The sequence below is a fragment of the Cricetulus griseus genome (assembly GCF_003668045.3).
Source record: "Cricetulus griseus strain 17A/GY chromosome 1 unlocalized genomic scaffold, alternate assembly CriGri-PICRH-1.0 chr1_0, whole genome shotgun sequence".
NCBI classification, from domain to species: Eukaryota; Metazoa; Chordata; class Mammalia; order Rodentia; family Cricetidae; genus Cricetulus; species Cricetulus griseus.
Window position 1 is genome coordinate 68554768 of NW_023276806.1, and position 20368 is coordinate 68575135.

The following is a 20368-nucleotide window of genomic DNA, read 5'->3' on the forward strand; positions in this document are numbered from 1 at the left end:
ACGCAACGAAACAAAATTTTCATGCCTCACTTGCCTAACGCCTTCAGATCATGCCTGTGTGCTCCCAAACACTCCATTATTCTTAAGTATCTCATTTATTATTTATAATATTATTATATCATAATATTTATTGCTTTCCCAACTTAGGATTGCCTTTTGAGGGACAATGGAATAATGGGGATCAGTAAATGAGTCATAAATCATAGCTGAGATGAAACCAAATAAATTGTGCTACAAAACTGACCTGATGCAAGTGCCTTTCTGTCATGTCAAAAAAATTCAAGGGGTTTAGAAAATTCTGAGGTCAAGTCTTTCCTACTTTTGGGAGGTATTAAAATATCTTTTAAAACGTAATTGTTAAAATATCTAATAATAGTTTGGAAAAATAGGGATTGGCAATTCAGCTGATCAAGTATATGTGTACCTTTCACCTGCCCCAGTCTCCCACACTGGCATCATCAACTTTAGTTATCAGCTTGGCACACTTGGGAAGAGCGAACCTCAACTGAAGAATTGCCTCCATCAGATTAGCCTCTTGGGCCTATCTGTGAGGTGTTTTCTTAATTTCTAATTGGTGTAGGAGGGCCCAGCCCACTGTGGGCAGTTCCATTCCTGGGCAGGTGGCCCAACGTGTATAAGAAAGGTAGCTGAGAAGGCAAGCCAATAATCAGGCTTCTTCCTCTGGTTTTTGTTTCAAGCTCCTGCCTTGAGTTCCTGTCTTGGCTTCCTTCCATGATGAAACCTGTAAGTCACAGGAACCCTTTCCTCTCCCAGGCTGTTCTTGTTTTATCACAGCAGCAGGGAAGCAGACTAGAACACCCCTCACTTTCATACTTAAAAGTCATTCTCTGTTCTGTGAGATCAGAGACTGAGAGTCCTGGTGGCAGTCAGTCCCAGAAGCATACACCTCCATGTCTTCACTCTGCTCCGTCATCTTTCAGGGTCTGTTAGACATTGGCTCAAGATTCTTGGGCTATGGTTTGACTGTGCTTATCCAGCAGGAGATGAATGAATGTAACCTTTTCCATATGCAAAAGAGTCACCTTCCCTATATGCAAAAGAGTTCTTTTCCTTTTGTGAGCTTCAAAGAATATATTTTTTTTCTTGTTCAGTGCAGATTAATTCAGACAGTGGCATCCTGTGCCCTTTATAAGTAAATCAGATTTATGCAGGTCACCAGGAAAGAAATTTGTACAGCTTTCTAACTTCTCAGCTGATTAAAGAACTCCAGGGATACAGAAGACACTAATTTACTTCTTTTCTTTCTAAAGCTCAAACTATTTGTTCTCCTGTTCCCTTTTGTAAGGCAAGTTAACATTCTCCTTTTCCTAATTGTTCCACAATTTCACGTTTTCACTGAACATCTCATCAAATTCACTGTATATTTACTGTTGGATTTTGACATGCTAATTATTAGGAGTGTTTGATCACATAATTCTAATGATGTTCAACACTATCACACAGCTCATGTTTGTACAAAATGCTGTCAGAGTGACAGGCAGCAGGAGCCAAGATGGTGTGCTCACTGCACTGCTGCTTAGTGGAGGCTTTACAGGAGCTGTGTGTTGGTTGCGTGTTGTAGGATTCAGCCCTCAGACTCACTGGCACTAGTAGTCCCCACTAGGAACATGCAGAGGCTAGCAAGGCAGGAGTCCTCTTTCCTGCCATCTGGCTCATTCTTCATTGCTTCTTTGTTGGCTTCTTTCCCCATAGTCTTTTGGTTTCAGGCACTTATTAGAGCTTATGTTTTTCATATGTCAAATTCTTAAAACACAATTTGATGGATCCATTTCCTGGGTGGGGTAGCCTCCTTGGGTTCAGGGATTTTTTGGGGCTGGGACAGGGAAAGCTTTACAGAGTAGAAATTAGGCAGCTTTCAGTTGGATATTGTGGCTCCTGCCTGGGATCTTTTTTATTTTTATTTCTTAAATTTTTAAAATTTTATGTTTTTTGATGTTTTGCCTGCATGCATATCTGTGTGAGGGTGTCAGATAGTTGTGAGCTGCCATGTAGGTGCTGGGAATTGAACTCTGGTCCTCTGTAAGAACAGTCAGTTTTCTTAACTGCTGAGTCATCTTTCCAGCCCCCTGCCTGGGGGCTTTGTTATTAATCTGTTCTTTCATATGTCCTGTACTTTTTATGTTTTGGTTTCACATTTTGAGATCTTTCTTTACTATTATAGTACTATTTGCCCCAAGGATAAAGAAGGATTTATTCTGAGTTCCAAAATTCACATCAGAATCTATCTTCCAATCCCTGCTGCACAATTGTTTCAGTTTTTTTTTTTTTTTTTTTTTTTTAGATATGAATGCTGACATGTTTGGTCCTTTACAGCCCTGTGTCAGGCTGCTTGAAGGCTTTGTTTGGGAGAGAAGGGGGAGGGTGGTAGGAGTGTTAGTATGCATCACTTTAACCCTCTCTTCTATTCCATATCTTCTATTCCATATGGTTCTCCCTTCTTTAACTGCCTGCCTTAGTTAGGGCTTTTTATTGCTATGAAGAGATATCACAACCACAGCAACTCTTATAAAGAGAACATTAAATTGAGGGTGGCTCGATTGCAGTTTCAGAGGTTCAGTCCCTTATCATCATGACAGGGAGCGTGGTGGCACACAGGCAGATGTGGTGCTGGAGCATCTGAGAGTCCTACATTTTTCAGGTAATAGGAACTCAACTGACTCACTGGGAGGTATCCTGAGCACAGGAAACCTCAAAGCCCGCCCCCATAGTGACACACTTCCTCCAACAAGGGCATACCCACTCCAATAATAGTTCCTAATAGTTCCACTCCCTATGAGATTATGGGGGCCAATTACATTCAAATACCACACCATATAAACCTGTTAGTTGGCCTACAGCTCTCTGGGATCCTGCCAAGCCAGTTACTTCACCATGGCCTCTGGCAGTAGCTCTCTCCTGTTTCACCCTCAGCACATTCCCATCCTATCTTTTGTTTTTCAGAAATCTGCCGAAAACTTTTGTCCACTTACAATTCTTTTCTGGGCCAATGAGATGACTTAGTGGGTAAAGCTTTCTGCTGCCAAGCCTGACAACCTGAGTTCGATCACTAGGACCTACATGGTGGAAGGAAAGGGCATCTCCCTCAAGTTATTGTCTGACCTTCAGACATGAGCTTTGGCACAGGCTTCCCTGCATAAATAAATAAATAAATAAATAAATAAATAAATGTACTTAAAAACTTAAAATTCTCTTGCAATAACTTCAAACCTATGAGATTCTTCTGTTGTGATGATGCTTTTATTTCATTAGGAACTAGGGACAAGAAGCAGGCCACCAGGCGTACTTACTAGGTAGTTCCTTTGAAAAGTAGCACTTGATTTTGGATTTTAAGGTGTTTTACACTTAATTTGTGTGAATGTGAGTGTGTGTACACATGTGCCCGATGGTGTACTTGTGGAGGTCAGAGGACACCTTTTAGAAGCTGTTTCTCTCTTTCTACTGTGTAGGTTACAGGGATTGAACTCAGCCTCAGTAGCAAGTACCTTTACCTACTCAGCCACCTTGCCAACCCCATTTTGGTTTTGTAAACTGAGAAACATGCATATACATACACATAAATAAATGTAGAGGCTGGGTATGCTAGTGCATGCCTATTATCCTGGCACCTGGGAGGCAGAGGCAGAAGGATTGCTGTGAGTTAGAGGACAGCAGGGATATAGAGTGACCCTGCTGCAAAAGAGCTCCAAGCCGAACCAAAGCACCACCAAAACCCACAGATAAAGGTGCACATATAACTTATAGAAAATTAGTAAAGTGAACATCAGTCCTTACCCACTTAGCTTCGGAAATGGAGTTTTCTATTATCATACCCAGGTGCTCTTACATTTCCTCTTTTGGTTATCAGACACTTATCTATGTGCCTCCTGTGGTTACCATTACCCTTTTTAGCCATTCTAAAGTCATGCTCTGGACTTCTTTTTTCTTTCAGAAAATGGATTTGCCTCTTGTGTGTTTGCTTCCAAACAATATAATGTTTAATTTTAGCTGCTTTTTTCTATCTTTACAAATGGACTCATGTAAAACACATCTACTTCTCTATTTCACTGATTAGCTTAAGGTTATATTTTTTAAGTTCATCCATTTATTCATGAAGCTGTGTTTTTTCTACTTTTGCTACTATTTACTGTTGCACTGTAAGCATTTACCTATGCCGTTAAGTTTTTAAAATTTATTTTTTTGAGAATTTCATGTACGAGTACTATATATAAATCATTCTCCACTTCCATTCCTCCCTCATCCCTCCCATTCCTTCTCAAATTCATGGCTTCTTATTCTTTAATTATAATCAGATACGTATATAAGTTTATAAATGAACCTGCACAGATCATTTAGTTATGGTCTTCTGTATTTAGGGCTGACCTCTAGAGATTGCCTAACCTATCTGGGAGCTCATCCCTTGAGAAGACCGATTTCTTCCTCTCCAGCAACCAATTAGAGACTTTGACAGATATGATTGTATGTTTTTATGGGCTAAGGAGATGGCTCATTTGGTAAGATACTTGCCCTACGAGTGAGGACCCGAGTTTGATTCCTAGAACCCATATAAAAAATGCTGGATATTGTGGCAAGTATACCTATATAATTCCAGCTCTGGGAAGACAGGGACAGGCAGATACTTGGAGCTCCTTAGGCGGCCAGAGGCTCTGTCCCCCACAAAAAGGTAAAGTGTGGTAGAAACAGTGTCTGAGGAATGATTCCTGAGGCTGTCTCTGGACCCCACAGACATGCACACCTATGCATACACATGCACATGCATGAACATATAATGTGTGAAAACTCTTATGTATTTATATGTACAGCATGATATTTTGAAGTTTATGCATAGTATAGGATGACCAAATCTTTTTCATTTTCATATGCATTGCTCACATATATTTTTGTGAGAATGTACTCTGTTGGTATATTCCTTTTCAGTTTTCCTTTTGCAGTACTGGGGATGGGACCAAGGCCTCATGAATTCTAGGTAATCCCTCTTCACTGAGCTATCCCCTCAGTCCAGCATTTCTCAAGAACACGGTACTATACAGTAGATTTCTTGAACCTACATCCTAATTGAAAACTTATTCTTTGACCAAAATCTCCCTAATTATTTTTTAAAAGAGGATACATTTCCTCCCATAGTTAGTTCTGGGTACATGCCCAATAGTTTAACTCAGTTCCTAGACTAAGTGTCTGTTTTGCTCTCTCTTCAAATGCCAGTCGCAAGTAGTAGACCCCCGGGTTACTAACAACTTCTGTCCAACCTGGCTACAATCAGGGTTCTGTGAATACCTCCTCAGGTTCCCAGGGAAAGCTGACAGTTGCTGACTGTCTGTGAAGTGTGCAAACCAATATCCAGATGACACAGGTGAAGTCTGGAAGGGGCTGAGCTTGGGAGCAACTCTCTGTGATGTGGGAGTTGGGGCATTTGGACATGTTTTTGTTTACTTATAAGGAAACTCCTCAAAACTCTTACTGTTTAATGTTTTTATTATGTGTGCTTGATTAGCTCATTGATCATTGGTGATTTTTTTGTTATTATTTTTTTGCAGATTTTTTTTATTTGAATTAGAAACAAGATTGTTTTACAAGTCAATCCCATTTCCTTCTCCCTCCTCTTCTCCCCTACCCCCCCTCCCAACTAAAACCCTACCTATCACATATCCTTTCTGCTCCCCTGGGAGGGTGAGGCCTTCCATAGGGGGTATTGGTGATTTTTTTTTTTTTGAGACACAGTTTTGCTCTGTACATAGCCCAGATTGTCTTTGAACTCAAGATCCTGTTTCCCCAGCCTCTTGAGTACTGCCATGCCAACATGAAGTATGTCTCCAGCCTCTCTCCCCTCCTAAGAGGTTATGGGTTGGAGTATGGGAGGGTCAGGGTGGAGGAATGGGGAACAATTCTAACCTAGTAATCAGTCACATGGTAGCCATCCTCCATCTCCCAAGAGTCCCTCAGCTCATTACAAACTTATGAAAGATAACTCTGTCACCCCATCATTTAGAAAATTCCAAAGGATTTAGGAAATCTGTGCAAGGGAATCATGGAAGAAATCCTGCTTTATAAGATCAAAGCTGTGTACTATGGATGGCTATTGTGTTGGGGTGGCTTTTTGTTCTCATGAGGTAGATTGGTATGGGCACCTTTTCTGTTGCATATGGACCCCAGTTTCTTTAGTGTATCAACCTTGGAGTGTAAGTGTCAGGGCAAGGAGTCCATGCATATTTATTTTTATTACGTGATGGTAGCCATCTGATACTGTGATTATACCAGCTTATATGAAATTGTCTGCAGCTCCTCCTCATCTCATACAGCATGTGCTGTGATGAGACGTTACAAAGTTTACTAGCATTTCTAGTTTTCTTAATTTGCTGCGATAAACACCACAACTAAAAAAACAACTCGGGAGGAGAGGAAAGAGTTTATTTGGTTTGCAGGTTTTACTCCATCATTGAAGGAAGCCAAAGCAGGAAGTCAAAGCAGGAACCTGGAGGGAGGAACCAAACAGGGTCATGGAGAAATACTGCTTACTGCTCACTCTCAGGTTCACATTCAGCCACTTTTCTGATGTAGCCCAGGCCCACCTGCCTAGGAATGGTACCGCTTTCCTACATCAGTTAGCAACCAAGAAAATGAGGTAGGAAAGGTGGCTCAGAGGTTAAGAGCACTGGCTGCTCTTCCAGAGGACAAAATTTCAATTTCCAGCAACCACATGGCAGCTCACAACTGCAAATAATTGTAGTTATAGAGAATCCAATGTTCCCTTCTGTGCACACAAGTCACACATGTGGTGAACTGACATACATTTAGTCATAGCACCCATCTGTATATTCATATATATGAAAAAATTCCCTACAGATATGCCCACAGGCTGATAGTGGAAATTCTTCAACTGATAGTCTCTCTCCCTGGATGTATCAAGGAGATTGCAATACTAACCAGGATACCTATGGGTATAAAATAATTCTTTAGTGCACGTTTTTAAATTTAAGATGCAGTTTTTCTGTAGTAAAAAACCTACCCTTTTGGCACTTTAATTTTCATTTACCTGCTTGTTAATGAAGTTAAGAATATGCTTTCACGTGTCTCTTTTAACTTTTCTCCTTTCTCTTCCTTGAAATTTTGCCATGTATTCCCATTTAGCTTTCCATACATATTCTTAGTGCTATAGATTTTTAGTTTCAGTAGGCAGGATCTATTGCACCAGGGGAAAAAGTAGTGCTTATATCTCAGTTGGCTTTCTGCAAATGTGAACATGGCAACCTTCTGTTTCTTTTTCTGGTGGTTAATCTTAGACTCAATTAGGAAGTAACTTTTGGCAATGTTAAAACTGCAATCTTTTTTCTTTGACTCCTCCCACCTCCAGTCTTCTATCCTCTGTGTGAAGTAATTCTAGATGAGAAAGTGTCTTTGATATTTAGTAACTCAGAATGTCTTCTTCCTTGGCGTACATACTATTGGAAGTGTGATGAGGTTTTATTTTTACTAGTGTGTGTGTGTGTGTAGTCCAAAGGTGTCAGATCTCCTAGAACTGGAGTTGCAAATGGCTGTGAGCCACCTTACATGGGGGCAGGAAATTGAACTTGGGTCCCCAGGAGGAGTAGTATGTACTCTTATCTCCAAGCCACTCTCATGACTATATTTTAAAGAAGGTTCCTCAGGTATAGGCATGAGTTTGGACAGATGAATCCACTTGCTCAGGTTTAAATAAGTTAGTAAACGTTGGTGGTGACAGGTTAAAAACGTGTGTGTGCGTGCGATCACGCACATACCGACATGCACAGGTGTGGCATCACCTGGAGCTGGGAGCTGGGGCTGAAGGTGGTTGTAAGCCACAGAACATGGGTCCTGGGAACTGCACTTAGGTTCTCTCTCACAGGGCAGTGTCTATAAACTGCTGTGCCATCTGTCCAGCCTCTTGTGCTATCTCTCCAACCTCTGGAGGTGGCATCTTAGTATTCATTTATGTTCCCAAAGTTTGCACTTAAACACTTAGTGTTAGCTGTGGGCATGCTGTGTTCTTAGAGTGCATTGGCATGGTAAGTACTATGTTGCACACTTATTTTTGCTTCTGATGAAGTTACTGTCTATAAAAGTTGCTAATATTTTTTTTTTTTGAGACAAGATCTTGCTATTTAGCTTAGTTTGGTTTCAAATTCACTGGGCAGCTCAAGTTAGCCTCAGAGTCTCAACAGCCTCTGAAGAGCTAGGATTATAAGTGTGCACCACCATGCTTGCCCTATGATATATTTTTAAAATGTGTTTTTCTGTGATGATTTTTAAATATAGTTAGTCTTCGGTATTTGTGAATTTCACATCCTTGGGGTCAACCAGCCTCAGGCTGAATACACTGGAAGAAAAACAATTGTGTCTGTTCTGGGCATGTAGGGAACTTCTCTCCATTTCTCTAAACACTACACCATGAGAAGCACTCCTGAAGTATTCCATTGTGTTAGGTATTTATTGCCTGTAGTCTAGAGAGACTTACAGTGCACCAGAGGATGCATGTCACCTGTCACCTCACAGTGTCACACAAGGGGCCAGAGAGCATCAGCTGATTTGTATCTTCAGGGGGTTCTGGAACCACACCTTTTACTTAAAAATCCTTACAAATTTGGAGTTTTCTAAATTGGAAGTACTTTCATTGTGTTACTGGAATTACTACAAGCAGACATTTCATAAAAAGGTTTAAGTATGTTTGTTGACTGGTGATATAAAATCTATGAGTAGCCTTCTGAGATGTGTATGTGCATTTATTTTGTATGTAGCCCAGCCTAACCTGGGGACTTGCCATGTCGCCCAGGCTGCTTTAAACTTGTAATCCTTTTACTCCAGTCTCTTAGGTTCTGGGATAAAGGCATGAAACACTATGACTATAATTTAACAGCAATACCTGTACATTGTAAGAAGTCAAAACATATGGCTAAGTATAAAATGAAAATGAAACCTCATATCATACTTGTATTTAATAGTTTATATATATTATTTTATGTATATTTTTCATTTTACTCAGACAAGATTATATATGCTATTTTCTTTTTAGTGATGATTTTTCCCTATTTCTCCTAACTAGCACTCATAGGTCTAAGTATATTTGTGTGTGTGTGTGTGTGTGTGTGTGTGTGTGTGTGTGTGTGTGTGTGTAAGCACATGTATTAGTTATTTTCATGTATTTATTGGTTAATTGGATTTTGTACCATTTGCTCACTTTCCTTTATTCTTTCTTATCTTTTTCTTACTGATTTATAAGTGCTGGATTCCAGCTCAGTTTAGTGTTTAGCTGTGGGTGTCTGCTTCTACTTCTATCAGCTGCTAGATGAAGGCTCTAGGATGACATATAAGGTAGTTATCAATCTCATTATCAGGGGAGGGCATTTAAGGTAGCCTCTCCACTGTTGCTTAGATTGTTAGTTGGTGTCATCCTTGTAGATCTCCAGATTTTCCCTAGTGCCTGATTTCTCTTTAAATCTATAAGGCTCGCTGGGCGTTGGTGGCGCAAGCCTTTAATCCCAGCACTCGGGAGGCAGAGGTAGGTGGATCTCTGTGAGTTCGAGACCAGCCTGGTCTACAAGAGCTAGTTCCAGGACAGCCTCCAAAGCCACAGAGAAACCCTGTCTTGAAAAACAAAAAAAAAAAAACAAAAAACAAAAAAAAAACAAAAAAAAATCTAAGGCTCCCTCTATTATGGTATCTCTTTCCTTGCTCTCCTCTATTATTCCCCAAACTCAATGTTCCTGCCAAGCAGCTATCTTCTTCCTACTCACGTGTTGACCATCCTATAACTGGGTGGTTTTTTTCTTCTTCTGATGTTAGCAAGGCAGCTTTAATTTCAATAAAATTCAAGTGCATTAGATGACATTTTTATAAATTGAGTCATTTTCTTTCCAGTTAGATGTATTTTCAAGTTGAACCTCACAGGGATTCTTTTATTAGTGAGCTTCGTGGTAACCAGTGTACGGATCTGGTTAGCAGGGTTCTTAAGGGAGAGTTTATTAAACGTGAAACTTGAAGATGTTGCCTTATGTCAACACTCACTTGAAAAATGCCTTGGTTTTCAGTGTGGATGCTGCCAGACCATCGTGTATGAGCCTGGAAAGCATGAGCATATTAATGAGAGGAAATGTGGACTCATAGCCTGCGGGCCTTAAGCAAGCTTTTCAGTTTTTAAACACATTTTTTTTTCTGGTTATAAAAGTCATATATACATTCTAGAACATCTTGAATATTTAGAAAGTATAAAAAAAATCACCGTACTCTCATCAACTAGAGAAATTTCTGTGAATTTCTTTGTAGTGTTTATTTTTCTTTTGTGCCTGAAGGCATACACTGAAACACGTATATGCACACAAGCATGCATTGCTCTTTTATACAATCAGAGTGTAATTGAAGTTTTTCATCTGCGGTTATGGCATAAGTGTCTTTCCATGCCACTAAATATTCTTCCACACAAATCTGAAACATCACTGTGCAACTTCTGAGAGTCTCTTAACCTCTCTGTGTCTTATTGTAGCCATTTGTAACCAGGATAGTAATACTAATGACACCTACCTTGCAAGTTTGTAACCATGAAATTAATGTAATGCTTACAATGTATCTGTTAATGTATTTAAAGCATTCAGAACAGATTTGCCATATTTTCAGTGCTGGGGATTCCCCCTCCATTCCTTTCTTTTGTCTGAGGTAAGACCTTGTTGTGCAGCCCAAGTTGGTCTGAAATAACAATCCTCCTGGGGTTACAGGTGCATGTCACCATGCCCAGCAGGTTAGCGTTATCCTTATTTAATAACATGTGCTTAATTGTTCTGTAGTATTTCATCACGTGAATATACAGTAATATATTTAGCACCATATTTATTGGACACCTTTTAAAACTAACTATGTATTCGTTGTTACATCTAGAGCTGTGGTGAGACACTTTGTAGATAATTTTTTTTTTCTAGGACTGTATTTCTAGGGAATGATATAGAACTGGGGATCCACACTTTTGTAGTTCCCTTTTGATTTTGTTGTGGGTGGGTGATAAAATTTGGGCTTTGAATTGTTACCAGTCAAGCCAGTTGCTTCCCAGAGGGTTTACTGTGGCATTAGGTTGCCTCTTGATTCAGGCATTCGACCTTGAGGCATGTCAGGAGCCACTGGAGTTATGGATGGAGAAGATTGCCATCTCCTGCTTCCTCTCTGGGCTCAGGACTTTGTTCTAGAAGGTGACAGTGGGCCTGCAGGTGTCCAATAGGAGCCAGTAGGTGGGAATGTAGTGTTCTGCAGACTGCAGAGGCTTCTCTGAGACAAAGGAAGCTGGCTGACTGGCTGATTGCCTTTCCTCTCCTGTGTCACACTGCTGTGTTTGTGACTGTGTTTGTTTTAAACATTCATGAAGTTGAAAATTACAATCTAGGGAAGAAAACAGGACAAGGTTTAGGCAAATCAGACCTTAGGAATTTGAAGCAGAGTTTATAGTCAAACTCAAAGAAACCTGTAAGGCTCACGGTGTTTCCCTGAGAGCATTTATGAAATCACAGAGATCGACCTTGATGTTGCATTACAACTGTTTGAAGTTGAATTCGGAGTATGTCCTTCAACTTTTAGCCTGTGTGTGAACATGCAAAAGACTACATGGGTTTTTATTCTTTCTTTCTTTCTTTCTTTCTTTCTTTCTTTCTTTCTTTCTTTCTTTCTTCTTTCCTCCTCCTCCTCCTCCTCCTCCTCCTCCTCCTCCCCCTCCTCCTTCTCCTCCTCCTCCTCCTTCAAGACAGGGTTTCTCTGTACTGCTTTGGAGCCTGTCCTGGAACTAGCTCTTGTAGACCAGGCTGGCCTTGAACTCACAGAGATCTGCCTGCCCTTGCCTCCTGAGTGCTGGGATTAAAGACATGCACAACCAACACTCAGCTGGGTTTTTATTTCTTTTTTATTCACTTGTATGATTTACCCTCACCCCAACAGTAATTCTTCAGGATAAGACTGACAAACCACAAATCTTCCCTTTTCTATGGTTTAGAACAGAAAAAGCTGCTGAGTACCATTGGGAGGTCAAATCCCAGTCACCATGACTCCTCCCACCAGCCACTCAAAACTCCAGTTTGTACAGATGACAATTTGACCTTTAAGCCATTCAGTTTTCTAATTAGAAGTTCACTGTGTTAAGAAAACAACAGCGGTAGCATCACAGGATCTAGTAAAATTAATTTAACACACACAACTCATATTTTTCTTTATGTAATTTGTATGCCAACTGGTTTGAGGTTTTACAGAAATATAATTAGAGCTATTGAAGCCAAAGATGTTTCCCCTGTTATTAGGCAGTCTTCAGCATCATTGTGATAATAACATCTTGTCTAAGAAGATTGGAAGCCCTGCCAGTGCTTCATGGGTGCTGTAAACTGAGACAACCACCACTGTCATTAAAGGAGGGCAGGTCATCTCCTGGAAGGGTTAGCTACTCCTGCCTTGCAGTGTTTGCTGGCTGAATTCTTTTTGGAATAGTAAAACTGGGTGTTCCAGTTTCATTTCTTTTGCTATGATAAAGTACCCTGACAAAAACAACCAAGGGAAGAAAGGGTTTATTTTATTTAGCTCACAATTTCTGTTTATGGTCCACCATTGTGGGGAAGTCACCCAGAAGGAGCCTGAGACAGCTGCTTACATTGTGTCCACAGTCAGAAGCAAAGAGGTTGTGCATGCAACCTCTTGGCTTGCTTACTTGTGCTAAGTTGACTTTTCTACTCTGAAAACTTCAGAAACCCCCCCCCCCCCACTGATGCTACCTCGTAGGGAATGTCACGACATGATCTGCAGTGGGCTGGTTCTTTCTATGTCAGTTAATTAGGACAGTCCTTCAGAGACATACCCATAGTACAATCCAACTTAGACAATCCTTCACCAAGTCTCTCTTCTCCCTTGGGTGATTCTAGGTTGTGTCAATTTGAAGATCAAAGCTCACCATCACATAAACATTGCATACCAGACAATGGAGGGAGCAGGCATAAATTATATCATAGCCACAAAATGCCATGCTCTCAGATCCATGTGTCTTCACAGATGTAGTAAAAAAGAAAGTGCATTCTATTCCCATGCTATAGTGTGTTGGCTATATTGTATAAAATGTAGTGTTGCTTTTAACAGCAGAGAAACAGAGGACTGAACTGACTGTACTGTTCATTAATTGACTGGTGAGTTGTTTTGTTTATGTTTAACAAATGGATATCACAGTTCTACTGTGTGTTGAAAGCTAAGTTCTGTGGAGACAGGTAAAACAAACAGAAAACACAATTCCTGTTGAAAGCAACCTGGAAGTCTAGACAGAAGTGTTGAACGCCCACCTGGCAGCACAAAGGGCCACTGATACAGAGCTTAGTTTTTGGGAATGTGGGAACTGCCTTGGTCATGAAACTCCTCAGATGAGGAAGCAAGGCAAGCAGAGGACGATTACCAGGTAGAGGGCTACTTTCAGCTTACATGCTCTCAACTCCTTAATGCCCCCCACCCCTGGAAATGTACCCTAGTTCTGTACATTATTGTTTATAATGTATACATAAACATTTTCTATCTCATGAGGAAGTTACTACTTTCATGGAGCAGAGGACACAAAAGAAAGCAGGCCTGTAATCCAACAACAGGGAAGCTGAGGCTGGAGGATCCTAAGACTAAACCCTTTCTCTGACTGTAGGGTAACATAATGACACCTGTCTCAACATTAAAAGATAAAAATTAAAAAAAAAGAGGCTGAGGGTGGAGCTCAGAGGTAGAGTGTTTGAGAACTTAGGTCAAATCCCAGTACTGCCCAAATCAATAGATTAATAAGTAAACCATTTATAGTATGGCTACCTGGAAATAACCACCTTGCTCTTACTGATTTTTAGTATTTGGAAGTAAATGGCATTATTTATGTATTTTTATTTGTGACACTAGAGTTGGAAGCCAGGTGCTTGTCGAGGCTGGGCTGGCACCTCATCACTGAGTTTCACGTCCAGCGCTAGGTAATTCCACTTTAAAGAAAATGAGTTCAGGACTGAGGCAAAGGTTCATGCTGCACAAACTTAAGTTTGGATCACAGGATTGTTGGTCCTAGTAGTGTTGGTTTCCATATCCTCAGAATCCCTAGAAGATGCCATGTAGAGAAGGGAAAATGGGAGGCAGAGATAGAAAGGAAGGACAAATACTTAAGGTTGTCCTCTGATCTCCACACAGGTGCCTACACAGACACACACACAGACACACACACACACACACACACACACACACACACAGACACAGACACACACACACACACACACACACACACACACGGGGGGGGGGCGCGGCGGCGAGGGCAGCGGGGAGAATGCTTGTAATGGATAGATTTTTGAGAAACGATAGAAGAGATAGAGAAAATTTTTCTCCCTTTTTGGTTTTCTTCGTGATTATCTCATTATCTATATTCCAAGCTGCCTCCATCTCCCAAGATCTGGATTTACAGGTATACACCACCACCTCTGATACAAAATAGAGATTTTTTTCTAGTAAAGAAAGTTAATTTATGATGTGGATAAATGTCTGTAATAGGTAAGTATCTCAATAAGCTTGCTGATGTAACTTTTGGGTGCTTTCTGCATTTCTTTTTCAAGAAATGATAAATGTTAAATGGCATTTATGTGTTCCTTTTCTTCTGTTTGTTTCTTTTTTTTCTGTGTCAAACCAAAAGAAGAACTTTAGTAAGCTTTTACACCACTGAATACAGGAAAATTAATCTATAACATGCAATGCAAGTGATTTTTGTCTTTCCAACGTATTTAACAGATAAACTTGACATCAACAAGGAAAGAGCAACATAGTCTATAGAACAAATATGATTGTTTCAACTTTCAGATTAGAAAATTTATGTTCTTGCTGCAATCTCAAGTAGCATTTAGAAAGTTTAGTTTCCCCTTTCTACCTTCTCGAAGAAGGGATGTTTTTTAAATGTAATTGGACACAACCATTTTCACATTGGAAATAATCACAAGGAATCAACAAGTTTAGTTTAATTGACTGACTGATTTCATTGCCATTGTTAATTTTGAAAAGGGCTTCTGTAGTATTGTGGGTTTCAGATAGGGAAAATAACCAGGCTAAGAGTAAAGAGCCTTGGCCTTTAGAGTGGGGGAGGGAACATGAAGCAGCACACTGGGCAGGTGCCGGACTTCTGAAGCCACATGGACACACATGGCTTATGGAAATAGTGTTGGCACGGGAGCTCAGTTGCCACCTCCCCCTGCACATATTAACCGTAGCAGATGGGACAGCACATTTCCCAGCCCACTACACCATGATCTTCAGTGACCAGGATCTCAGGAAGTGCATCAATGCTCTCCTTGCTTGCTGGTGGGTTAGCCACCTTGACAGACTCCAGGTGCGCAAGAGCAGTCTCCATCGCCTGGGCCAGGCGCTCTTCGAGACCATGTAGGTGAGGAACTGAGGATCCACATAGGAGATGGCTTCTGCCACTCCCAACCCATCTGCAAAGCCATCAAATAGGCTCCAGTCCACTTCTAGGTCTTCGCTCACACTGGAGTCATCTTCCAGGTTGTTGTTTCCATCCAGCATGAACATCCCAGGCTGCATCATCTCATGGCCGGACTTGTTATCCCCTTCACTGCTGCTTTCGTTATCATTGTACCGGAGCCAAGGAATTTTTCCTTCTTGGGAGGCCTGCTCTTCTTCCTGAAGAGACGGATCTTGCACTTCTTCAGGATAACCACTGCCATTGCTGCCAACACTGGTACTGGCAAGGCTCCCAGCTCCGCTGGCGTTCACACTCTTGCGAGCTTGCTGAGGTTCCGGTTCTTCCTTTACTGGCAGAGGCTCCCAGCTTTCCCCACTGGAAGACTGGAGTTGTTCCCGTCTTCGATACTTCTGGCTCAGAGCAGCCATCCATTCTTTGTCACTGTCAGAGACTTCTTCATAGTATCTGTAGTAGTCATCAGTGTATGACCAGAAGTCAGAGTCAGCCATGGTGCATCGCCATCTTGACACTTTCTCTGGTTTCACCTGCCCATTCCTGTTATCCTTCTTGTCTTCAGAATACTTTGACTCAGAGGAGCTGCCTGCACACTCACCTTGGGCTCTTCTTGGTAGGCCCTCTGCATGGGCTTTGTCAGCATCAGCATCGGCAGCATCTCTCCACCTGGAAATACTCTGTGGTACATCATCATCATCAATATCAAAAAGTATTTTTGGTTTCATGCAGTTTGTAGTTGCCACATTCCGGACTTTTGGTCTTACCGCTGGTTCCTCTGCACTCTTTGGGGAGTTTTCCACACCCCCACACATACTCACAGGAGCCCTGCTAGGACGGGCTGATACATTCTGCCTCTCCCTCTCCAAGCTGTTGTTACCCTTTGCCACTGCCCTGCCTTCGGCAGAAGACATTTGAGAGGCCATACCACTTTGCTTCAAGAACTCAGCTCTGCTAGCAGAGCACCTTGCAGCAGGAGGGGGTTCTACCTTGCCAAGCTCCTCTTTCACATCATGGTTAACACTAGAGAAGCTGGGAGATCCTGCCCCTTTCTCTGGATCATCCTTAAACTTGCCGGTTTTCCCTCTTATTGGCAGTCTGTCAACAGGCCCAGCTCCCTTCTCCTCGCTATCCCATGCCCCCAGAGTGTCAATATGCCCATAAGCCAATCCTCTTCGGCTCCCGGAGGCCCTGTACTCTCTTGGAGGATACCTGGATAATCCTCATTCTCAACATTCAGGCTGGTTCCAGAGCTCTCTCTGTTATCCCAACGACCACGTGTGCTGGCAAATGGTGACCGGCTCCTCTTGGTTTGACTGGGGGCCAATCTGTGCATTGGGACTTTGGATGTTGTCCTTCTATGGCTGGCAATCCTTTTCTGGTGGCTCGTGGATGGCCTGAAACTTCCCAGCCAGTCGCGTGCTCGGAGCTGCAGCGCCGAGGGACCTTTGGTCGCCACCACTACCACCTCTGGTGCTGCGGGTCTCTGCTCCTCCCTGTTTGTTTGTTTCTTGAGATAGTGTTTTTCTGTGTAGCCCTAGCTGTCCTGGAAACTTTCTCTATAGACCAGGCTGGCCTGGAACTCACAGAGATCCTCCTGCCTCTGCCTCCCGAGTGCTGGGAGTGCACCACCTCTGACTGGATTTTTTTGTTGTTGTTTCATCTTATTATATTTTATTATTATTCCTTAGAAGCCTGTTTGTTTTTTAATGAGAGACAGGAGGGAGGTTGGGGGGATCTGAGAAGAGTAGAGGAGCAGAAATTGTAAAAACTATTTTCAATAAAAGAAAGAAATGTGAACATGGTATAAACAAACATTTGAAGAAATAAAAAAAAATTTAAAAGGTGCCAAAATGCCTGGCTTATGTGTGTTTCTTATTTTGTCTTTTCATCATTAATGGAAATCTGTATAGGCTAAATTAGTAAGAATAGACATATATTAAGGGCCAGGCAACTTAGTTTCCTGACATGGCCAAAGCTAGTGAGTTTAACACCTTGACTTTCTACAGGTGTCCTGGAACAGGACGCTCCCTGTGCAGTGGCTGGAAAATGAGAGGCAAAGACAGGAAAATTGTAGGGCAGCCATAGCAATGAATATAAATCGCAATGAATCATCTCAACATCTGTTTTGGGAAAGAAACAGAATCATGACCAGGTCTGATGTGGGGAGGTCAAGTTCTAGACAATTCATCACCAGTTGCTTTGGGAGGCAATACCCTTGGTAGGTAGGGGGTAAAGAAATCAATAGTTCCTGTGTGGTGTGGAAGAGGTGTGTGGGGTGTGAACAGCACATAGGAGGTGGAAAAGCAGACCAAAGCAAAGTTTTGAAGTAGCTTGTAATGTAGCTTCTGGCAGGTGTGAACATGGTTTATATGAATATTTTGGTTCCTTAACTGAGTATAAGGGACTATCTAGAGCTAGAGAATAAGAATCTAAAATGTATGGGGGTCTGAGATTTAATACAGGGCTTCCTGTTACAGTAAACTTTAAAACTAAATGAAGCTTTAGTCTGATGCAGGGACTGGCTTTTGTCTGGTCTGTCTCCTTGGCACCCACTCCACGCAGCAGAGTCACTTTTCTGGGGCATAGTGGATCTCTATCAGGAGCTGGCATTTCCCATGCAATTGAGGAGAAAGAACCCCAGGAAGAGCGTCTCTTCTCAAACCTTCAGATGTAGGACTCAGCAATGCCTCTGAAGCATTCTGCCATCAGTGTCGCGCCTTTAACAAATAGATGGCTGACTCGGGTATCGAAGTTCTCAAAGCCTCTCTGTCCCAGACTTCAACATGAGGAAATGGAAGGAAAAGTCAGACTGCTGCCAGCAGCTGGATGTGAACAAACCCCCTCAGAAATAGCTGCCTCTGTGACAGCCTTCTTCACAAACCTTACAGAGTTTTAAAAGAATCCAAAGGAAAAAAATGTATGTATGTACAGAGACACATATACACTCATCTATCTTGACTTTAAAAAAAAGTGATTTTACTCCAAAAGTATATGAGAAAGTAAAACTGCTGGTATTTACTTTCTGTTCTCTAAATGCTTTCACATAAGCAAGGAGGAGAGAGGAGGCAAATTTGGTTGCAAGAAACCTAATACTGTTAGAAGTAGCTGGTGAGGGTGGTGACAAAAATAGAAAGTGAGTGGCTTTAGGGAAGCCCTTCTGTTGATTGTTTCATTGGTTCGAATGATCACTTTCTCAGAAGCCACAAGACAAACTGGTCCAGTTTGTTTCAGAGCTGGAAGTAAATGCTTCTGTAACCAGCTCCCGGCTCTGCAGCATTTCCACCTGGAATATCATTTAAGAAGTTGGCTAGATCTCAGTGATTTATGTTTAGCAAATAAGATTATCTTCAGCTTCCTATTGTGAAAGAGCAAATGGTTTGGGGTTTAGTTGCTGCTTTTCTCCCTTTTTTAATTGCTTCTTCAAGGTAACACTGTGTTAATCTCTCTGATTTATCTCCAGTGTCGACTTGCAGCAATGGTTTCTAAAGCACAAAGTAGAACAGCATTGTAGCAGGGTGGCTTACAGTATTAATACCTTTGTTGTGGAGCGACCCCAAGCTACAGTCGTTCACTAATGCTGCTGGGGAGGGAGTAGGAAGAACTTTTTCATACACTTGGAATTAGTATCTTGTATCTTTTTGCATATTAAGACAGATTGTTATTTATTTTATGGATACCATGAAATAAAGGACTCTTTTTTTGTTGTTGTTTTTCTGTTTTTTCGAGACAGGGTTTCTCTGTGTAGCTTTGGAGCCCATCCTGGCACTCGCTCTGGAGACCAGGCTGACCTCAAACTCACAGAGATCCACCTGCCTCTGCCTCCTGAGTTCTGGGATTAAAGGCGTGTGCCACACTAATAAAGGGACTCTTAAGGTAGCTATTTTTAACTCAAATTTTTATATTTTAAGAGTTTAATTTTTTACCAATATAGGAGACTATTTATTTTTGAAATTGTATATTGTGAAAACTTACATTTCTTTTAAAAGTTGAGGATATATTTTATGACAGTATGATTGCTGACATTATTGAAATGTAGATACATTTAAAAATATATTCTACACTTGAATAGTTTGTAGAGGTCCTAGGTAAAGGTCTAAATTTGTGAGAGATAAACATTTTAGCAAAGAAATGATTATTCTCCTAGTTGAAAACAATTCTTTCAGAGCATACAATGCAGGAATACTATATATCTGGGCAGGTAAAATAGTTCCATCTAGTTAGTAAATCTTTGTTCCACTAGCAGCCCTGACCCCATTTTACTAAATGTTGAGTTGACAGTCTCTTTCTAAACTACCACAAATTTTACATTTCATACCTAGCATAGAGCATCAACAAAACAAAAGATAAACTACAGAGGTCACTCTGCCAGCTGTCAGCTATTTTGTATCTAGTTCTCAAACTGCTAGTGATAGCTTGGCAGCCAGCCATGCAGTTGTCATTTTGTCTCATTAGTTAAATCCAGTCCTGTCAAGGTTTTCTAGTTTTCTAAATTGCCTGTTTAAAAGTTTTCATTTACAGAATCAGCTGAAGAACTTAAGGTGGTGATAAGTGTGGACTAGGGGCAAGCACAGTAAAAGTTTGTGAACAGATAGGCACCCACTGAAGGAGGCAAATGGAGAAAGGATGGTTTCAAGGCTCTTGGGAGGAATGGAAGACTTCTGAAGCATTTCTAGCCAAGAAAATGGGACAGTTCATATGAAAATATGTTGAAGGTCATGTGACTGGTATAAACAGGTTTCTTTGTGCATTTTTGCATTTAAACATGCTACATCTTCTTCCAGTAAGTAGAGGCCAAGTCTTAGAATGTTGGAAGGTTGAATAGAACCAGATGGAGGTAGGATGATGAAATGGTGGAAGGACAGACAGAAGGGTCCTTACTTAACTGAAAATGATGGT

At 41.3% G+C, this 20368-nt stretch overlaps 1 pseudogene; it reads right to left on the minus strand.

Moving 5' to 3' along the window:
- Positions 1-15047: 15047 nt before the first annotated feature.
- Positions 15048-16820, minus strand: LOC100764065 (annotated as a pseudogene).
- Between the last annotated feature and the right edge of the window lie 3548 nt (positions 16821-20368).